The sequence below is a fragment of the Camelus ferus genome, chromosome X, assembly GCF_009834535.1.
Source record: "Camelus ferus isolate YT-003-E chromosome X, BCGSAC_Cfer_1.0, whole genome shotgun sequence".
Taxonomy (NCBI): domain Eukaryota; kingdom Metazoa; phylum Chordata; class Mammalia; order Artiodactyla; family Camelidae; genus Camelus; species Camelus ferus.
In genome coordinates, this window is record NC_045732.1 from 84,558,975 (window position 1) to 84,566,025 (window position 7,051).

General features: G+C 38.1%; 1 long non-coding RNA gene across 1 annotated transcript; it reads right to left on the bottom strand.

The window, feature by feature from the left end:
- Positions 1-536: 536 nt before the first annotated feature.
- Positions 537-6,827, bottom strand: LOC116661857. The gene is made up of 3 exons (XR_004317835.1): positions 6,817-6,827; positions 3,465-3,474; positions 537-709 (listed from the first exon to the last, which is right to left on the bottom strand). It is a non-coding gene; the product is annotated as an uncharacterized LOC116661857 (long non-coding RNA).
- Positions 6,828-7,051: the final 224 nt, after the last annotated feature.

Here is a 7,051-nt window from a genome sequence, read left to right on the forward strand (position 1 = left end):
ACCGCTGGCAACGGGGATAGCCAGCACACACAGCGGCATTCAGCCAGGAAGCAGAGCTAAGCTTACTGGCTCATTTGAGCATCATACAGAATAGATAGAAAACAGTTACACTGGTGGGAAAAGAGAAAATGATTACATTCACACTATACTGTATACTTCTAGAGAACAGGAGAATTAGCATCTTAATGATCTCTATATTTCTAGCACCTGGCACTGTGTAGGGGCTTATTTTTTCCCAAGAGTAAAGGGAGGGTGTCATATAGTCTCTCTAAGGACGCTTTTGGTTCTCCTGACATCATGACTTTGCACATGTTCTTCCCTCCACCTGCCATGTCTTTGCTGTTCTCACTTTATCCACCCGACCTTCTTTCACATCATCGACTCAAATGTCATTTCTCTGAGTAACTTTCCCTGACTCCTCTAATAATACTTCAGTTCTCCTTTCCCGATATTCCAACTGTACCTGGAATATACTTCTTAAAGATATAAGGGCAAGTTCCTACATGTCTAGGGAACAACTGAGCTGTTTTTATTTTAATTGAAGTATAGTTGATTTACAATATTATATTAGTTTCAGGTATACAGCATAGTAATTCAGGATTTTTACAGATTATAACTCATTACAAGGTAATGGCTATAATTCCCTGTGCTATACAGTATATCCTTGCTGCTTATCTATTTTATACATGATAGTGTGTATCTGTCAATCCTATATCCCTAATTTGCCCCTATCCTCCTTCCCTCTCTCCTTTGGTAACCAACCACTAGTTTGTTTTCTGTATCTGTGAGTCTGTTTCTCTTTCGCATATACATTCATTTGTATTATTTTAAAATTCAACATACAAGAGATATCACACAATATTTTTCTCTGTCGGACTTATTTCATTAAGCATAATATTTTCTGGTTCGATCCATGTTGCTGCAGATGGCATCATTTCATTCTTTTTATGGCTAATGTTCCACTATGTATGTATGTATGTATGTATGTATGTATATATATACACACACACATATACATACACACCCCATCTTCTTTATTCCCTCATCTGTTGATGTGCTTGGGTTGCTTTAATATCTTGGCTATTGTTAGTGCTGATATGAACACTGGAGTACGTGTATCATTTTGAATTAGTATTCTCATTTTTTCTGGATATATACAAAGGAGTGGAATTGCTGGATCATACAGTAGTCCTTTTTTTAGTTTTTTGAGGAAACTCCATACTGTTCTCCACAGTGGCTGCATCAGTTTACGTTCCCACCAATAGTGTCGGATGGTTTCCTTTTCAACAGCCTTGCCATTTGTTATTTGTAGACATTTTGATGATAGCCATTCTGACAGGTGTGAGGTGAAATCTTATTGTTGTTTTGACTTGCATTTCTCTAATAATTAGTGATGTTGAGCATCTTTTCATGTGCTTCTTAGTCATCTGTATGCCTTCTTTGGAAAAATGTATCAAATCTTCTAACCATTTTTAATAGGTTTGTTCAGTTTTTTTTTATATTGAGTTGTAGAAGCTGTTTATATTTTTTGTCTTAATAGACAAGTATAGAAAACCATAACAAAACGGATTAATACCTCTTGTTTGACACATCATTTGCAAATATTTTCTCCCATCCCATAGGTTGTCTTTTTGTTTTGTTGGTGGTTTCCTTTGCTGTGAAAAAGCTTTTAAATTTAATGAGGTCCCATTTGTTTATTTTGCTTTTATTTCTTTTGCCTTAGGAAACAGATCCAAAAAATATTGCTACAACTTGTCAGAGAGTGTTCTGCCTATGTTTTCTTCTAGAATTTTCAGTTTCAGGTCTTACATTTAGGTTTTTAATTCATTTTGAGTTTATTTTTGTATATGGTGTGAGGTAATGTTCTATCTTATTGTTTTACATGTAGTTGTCCAGTTTTCCCAGCACCTTGTTGAAGAGACTGTCTTTTCTCCATTGTATATTCTTTCCTCATTTGTTGTACATTAATAGGTGCCTGAGTTTATTTCCAGGCTCTGTATTCTGTTCCATTGATCTATGTGTCTGTTTTTGTCAATACCAAGGTGTTTTGATTACTGTAGTTTTGTAGTATTGTCTGAATCTGGGAAGGTGATAACTCTAGCCTTGTTCTTTTTTTCAAGATTGCTTTGGCAAATTGGAGTCTTCTGTGGTTCCATGTGAATTTTAGGATTATTTGTTCTAGTTCTATGAGATTCAAATAAGCAAAATAAGACATGAAAGAGGAGAAATACCAAGTGATACCACAGAGATACAAAAAAATCATAAAAGAATACTACACTTATATGCTAACAAGTTGGACAATGTAGAAGAAATGGACACATTTCTAGAAATATACAACCTGCCAAGACTGAATAAAAAAGAAACAGACAATTTAAACAGTAGTTAAATTGATTTTATAATAAAAAAAGATCCCAGCAAACAGAAGTCCAGGGCTAGATGGCTTTGAAGGGGAATTCTATCAAACACTTAAAGAACTAATATCTATCTTTCTCAAATTCTTCCAAAAAATTGAAGAGGACAGAACACTCCCAAATTCATTCTGTAGAGCCACCATTACCCTGATACCAAAACCAGACAAAGAGTCTACAAAAAAATGAAAATTATAGGCCAATATCTTTGATGAATATAGATGCAAAAATTCTCAACAAAAATATTAGCAAACCAAATCCAACAATATATAAAAATGATCATACACTATTAACAAGCTGAATTTACTCCAGGATCACAAGGATGATTCAACATTTACAAATCAGTCAGTGTGATACACCACATTACATAAGGAAGGACAAAAACCACATGGTCATCTCAATCGATGCAGAAAAAGCATTTGATAAAATTCAACACCCATTTATGATAAAAACTCTCATCAAAGTGGGTATCAAGGGAACATATCTCAACATAATAAAGCTATTTATGACAAACCCACAAGTAACATCATACTCAGTGGTGAAAAGCTGAAAGCCTTTCCTCTAAATTCATGAATAAGACAAGATGTCCATTCTCACCACTTCTAAATAACATAGTATTGGAATTCCTAGCCACAGTAGTCAGACAAGAAAAAGAAATATAAAAGGCATACAAATTGGAAGGGAAGAAGGGAAACTGTCACTATTTGCAAATGAGACAACACTTTATATAGAGAACCCTAAAGCCTCCACCTGAAAACTATTAGAACTAATAAATGAATTAAGCAGTTTCAAGATACAAGATTCATATATGAAACTCAGGTACTTTTCTATACACTAATAATAAACTGTCAGAAAGAGAAAGCAAGAAAAGAATCCCATTTAAAATCACATCAAAAAGAATAAAATACCTAGGAATAAACTTAACCAAGGTGAATGAGTTATACTCTAAAAACTATAAAAGACTGAGGAAGGAAACTGAAGATGATACAAAGAAATGGAAAGCTATCCCATGCTCCTGGATTGGAAGAATTAACATTGTTAAACTGGCCATATTACTCAAAGCCATCTACAGATTTAGTGCAATCCCTATCAAAACCACTGAGCTGCTTTTGAATTCTGGTTCCACTATTACCATTCAGAAAGTCCTACTCCCCTCTCTATGTCAGTCCTCTCAGCAGTAAAGGTTTTGGCCCAGCTGACCTCTAAAACCCAAAGCTACCAAGATGAGCAAGGGGCAAGGCTGAACCGTTCTTATCCAAGGTGAGAATCACGGACAGTTTCGGTTAGAGAATGACTTGCTTTGGGTTCTGCTGGGGTACCTTCTGCCTTAGTCCTGCTCCTTTTTTCATTTGACTGATGGGTGGTGCTTTTAAAGACAGAATATTCTCATAACCAATTTCAAAGTTAGTCACCCTAACATTTTATCACCATCTACACAAGAGAACAATTCCAGTTCTCAAGATGAGAGAAAGTTATTAGATAGACCAAACAAACAGCCATGACGGGGGTTCTCTTTCCCTGACTATGGTCAGAACAGTATAGCCTTAGAACAGGAATTAAGCAGAGGAAGCCATCAGATAAATTTGCAGAACGTGAAGCCCCAGGAACTTTTCTCTACCCTGTTAGGCTATGCCACTTGCTCCATATATTGGATAGTTTTTATTGATTTTATGTAACTAACTCTCTAGAACAGGCATCTACAAGTTCATCCCTGTCACCCTTGGGTTCTGGCTCCCTATTTGTAATCAGATTTGGCATGGCCTAGGGGGTCCAACATCCCACAAAGTAATCTACATGAGATACAAGTATTGCTTTAAAAAATAAAAGCTTCCTTAAGAGGAAAGATGCACTTATACAAAAAAAGGCTTCTTACCTATTTTACAGGCTAATCATTAAAGAGAACTTTGCTTTTATTGTTTACTATATATTTTACACATCACGAGAAAGACAAAAAGGCATGAATCCCACACTGGGAGAAAGAAGCCCCATCCTGCTGCACGTTCCTCCGTGACAGACACACTATTATAATTGCACAGGAAAAATATTTACATGTCAGTTTGTATGCTGGCCTGCATGACCTAAATCCAAAAAAAGGAAAACCCATATTAATAGCTGCAACAATTGTTTTCAGTCCTAGATATGCATCATAATTACTTGTAGGGCTTGTATAAAAATACCAGTGGCACCCCACGCCTTACCAATATGTCAGAATTTCCAGAGATGAGGCTCTGGGGAATCCTTTCAGTCTGTAGTTTTGAGTCCCTTGGCTCTTATATTAATTTCTTTGATAATACCCAACTCTCCATCTTGTATCTTTTCTCTTTTAATATGTTTCCTATACTTTCTCTGGATTTCTGAAGTGTCTGATGATCTTTGGATTGCCTGTTCATAATTAAAAGTAAAACCACACACTGATTGAGAACTCTGCTTGCAGAGGTGGAACCACGAGATGATCAGGTGGTAAATTGGTCTTCTTACTGAGGACCCAGTCAACTTCAGTCTCTCAAGGTTACTTGATGAAGTCAGTCAGTTTCTCAGGAGAATAATGCCGGGGTGACATAACCTGGTGTTCTGTGAGGAGGAGGAGAGGGAGGGAGGGCGGGGGGGGGGGGTGTCTCAGGACGCACACTTTCACTTGCCTTTTGTTTTCAACTCTGGATCTCACCACTGGCCTCCACTGTGTTAGGTGCCCCACCGCCTGGAGCTTCTCAGGTTCCACTTTCAGAAACAAAACATTTGACCTCTTACCTGAGAGGAACAGAAAGTGGATAGGTGCTGCGGAGGTGGGGGTGGAGAGCTGGATGTCCATCAGCTCTAAGCACAAACTTTCAACAAGATCCTCTGTTTTCATTCCAACTCCCTATGCCTGTCTTTTGCACCACCTGGTGCCTTAAGATGAGCCATTCTGGTTTTTGTGTGGAAGATCACGCTGCCTTTTTATGTCTGCCCTGTGTAGCCATTCTTATATTACAACTTCTTCTGCTTTGTTGAATCAATTAGCACTCTTTCATCCATTTTCAGGCTTCTTCGGAAAATGTGTTCCTTCTACTGCAGTATAAGCTATGTGGTGGCAGGGGTTCTTGACTCTTCTGCTCACTGACTCATCCCCAGTGCCAAGAACAGTGTCTGGCACATAGTAGGCATTCAGTACACATTTGTGAAATGGATTAATGTTGAAATCTCTTTTTTTTTTTTTGCCACTGTTGCTTATTTCCTCTGCCTTTAGTTTAATGCAATTTGTATTCCTTTACTTTCATTTTAGCAGTGTTTCTGAAGACAGAGATGGTAAACGTAAGAGTTTAACCCACCATGTGAATAACTGTAATTTTTTTAAGGCAGCTAAATGACACTACTGAGTGGCCTCTGTGAGATCATAGGAGGGTTTCATTTCCCTGACTCCTTACGAGCGATGGCCTTGGCCCAATCTAGCCCTTGCTGCTTTCCAAGCCATTCCAGCTTCTGGTCCTAATTAATAATTCTGTAATTTATTTATCCACTTATCCATCTACCCGTTCATTCTTTATGTTTACTCATTCATTCATTTATTTATTTTATAAACACGTACTGAGTACTTACTCAGTCAGATATCTGTGGAAGGGGCCAGGAATATGATGAGGGCATCTGGCAGCAGCCACCCCCTCAAGGTGCTCACACTTCCTGAACAGAAGCCAGCAAAGCGCTTGAGAGCATCTCCAACTCTGGATTTCTAGTGAGCACAGCACTTGCCTCTAATGAGAGAATTGAGGTTACATCCAGGTCCTCTCCACTAGAGGACTCTCAGTGGTTACATGTGAAGGAGCCCTCTCATACAAATGTGCCCACAAGCACACACACACACATATCAAGAGTAACCTGCCCCCAACATTAGATGTAAGCTTTTTTTAGACCAAGAAAACACTTTCCCTTGAGTTACTATGCTTCCATCTCTACATCCTGATGGAGGAAGAGAAAACAAAGACAATATCAAAAAAGTAATTTGGTACAAATGAATGGATTTAAATCCCTGTCACTTACTTTCGAATAAGCAAACAATGAGTGATGCTTTCTAGCTGTACACCCAAATAGTCTCCTGTCTGGCCCCCTGGGGAACTCATGGAGGTAAAATTTCTACCAAAGTGACAGAGGCGGCCAAAAGAAAATCAACAGACCATGACAATTTAGAAAGCATCCTTGCTGTTGAAAGGGTTAGAGAGAACAATGTATAGAAATGAGAGCAGTGCTTTTATATTGCTAACTTTTCTCAAGACACCAATTTGAGTATCTTCAAGGCCGCTCTTAAAAACAACCACAGCAAACCACAAGTTTGCTAGACCCTGTGCAGAATATAGTGCGGATGCAGGAGAAAGTAGACTTTTAATACCAGGATAAAACTTGCTAGCGTAGCCCTAGCCTGAATTCTGCATCACACAGACCGGAAGAACACCAAAAAAAGGTCACTAATAGTGAAAGAAGACACTCTGAGTATCCCTGTTATCAATTATTCATTAATTTATCCATCAACAAACCTTCATGGGTTCTCTTTAGTGAGGCACTGTAGGAAAATGGAAAAAGAAGGAATATGGAGTCAGATAAACATAGATGCAAATCCTGTTCTGCCACTTACTGGAGTGTGACTCAAAGGTAATTATTTGACGTCTCTGAGC